At 47.6% G+C, this 1,390-nt stretch overlaps 1 pseudogene; it reads left to right on the top strand.

Moving 5' to 3' along the window:
* The first annotated feature begins 1,070 nt into the window (after window positions 1-1,070).
* LOC124717654 lies at window positions 1,071-1,188 on the top strand (annotated as a pseudogene).
* The last annotated feature ends 202 nt before the right edge of the window (window positions 1,189-1,390 follow it).

Here is a 1,390-nt window from a genome sequence, read left to right as displayed (position 1 = left end):
TACTTCAGCTTATAAAAGAAAATTACAAATTTCCTTGAAAGTAACCAGGCGTGAATAAGTTTCTATTACGATGGTCAAAATTAAAAATATGCGCCGCGCGGGATAGCCGTGCTGTCTTAGGCGCCTTGCCGCAGTTCGCGCGGCTTCCTCCGGTGGGGGTTCGAGTCCTCCCTCCGGCATGGGTATGTGTGTTGTCCTCAGCGTACGTTAGTTTCAGTTGATTCAGTACCGTGTAATCCTAGGAACCGATGACCTCAACAGTTTAAGCCCTTAGGAACTTAGCACAAATTTTCAGAAATAGGCGAAAACCGTGAGCATTCTCGTTGCTTAAGCTCATAATTGATGTATCACTGTTACATTGAGACTTTTTATGAGAAAAAAATAGTTTAACCGTGCCACAGCAGTCTGCCATATAACGAACACAATAGCAGATTTTTCTAGCACTCTAGTACGTAGCTTTTACATTTGATCAATCACGTTTTATTGATAGTATTTTCCTGAAAAGTACTTTAATAAAATTCTTGTCACTGCACAGTGTCAAAAGTGTGCCGAGAAAACCATATTTCAGGCATTACTTCCCACCATCGACAACGCAGTGACCGACGGCCTTCACTTACCGATCGAGAGCAGCTGCGTAGACTTTTCAGTGTTAACAGACAAGCAATTCTGTGTGAAACAGCCTCAGAAATCAATGCTGAACGTACAACGAAAGTATACATTACGACTGTGAGGCGGAATTTGGAGTTAATGAGCTATCATCCGCAGCACTTTTCCCGGTCTCGGGACCATATCGGTTGGACCTTAGAGGACTGTAGAATCTTAGCCCGGTCAGATGAGTCCCGATTTCAGTTGCTAAGAGCTGATGCTAGGCCTCTAGTGTGCCTCAGGTACCAGGGAACTCGGACGCAAGTTTCAGTATGGTGCTGTGCAAGATGGTGGTGGGCCCAAAAGGTGCCGTCTTTGTTTACGTCGAATGGAGCGGGTCTTGTGTCCCAGATGAACTGATCATCCAGTGGAAATGGTTATGTTCGATTACTTGGGTACTATTTTCAGCCATTCAAGGACTTCATGCCAACGGCCTTGCCGCAGTGGTAACACCGGTTCCCGTCAGATCACCGAAGTTAAGCGCTGTCGGGCTGGGCTACAACTTGGATGGGTGACCATCCAGTCTGCCGAGCGCTGTTGGTAAGCAGGGTGCACTCAGCCCTTGTGAGGAAAGCTGAGGAGCTACTTAATTGAGAAGTAGCAGCTCTGGTCTCGGAAACTGACATACGGCCGGGGCAGCGGTGTGCTGACCACATGCCCCTCCATATATGCATCCAGTGACGCCTGTGGGCTGAGGATGACACGGTGACCGGTCAGTAACTTTGGGCCTTCATGGCTTGTTCGG

This window comes from Schistocerca piceifrons, chromosome 9 (assembly GCF_021461385.2).
Source record: "Schistocerca piceifrons isolate TAMUIC-IGC-003096 chromosome 9, iqSchPice1.1, whole genome shotgun sequence".
NCBI lineage: Eukaryota > Metazoa > Arthropoda > Insecta > Orthoptera > Acrididae > Schistocerca > Schistocerca piceifrons.
The sequence above is the reverse complement of the archived record's forward strand: the minus strand, read 5'-3'. Positions and strand labels throughout refer to the sequence as shown.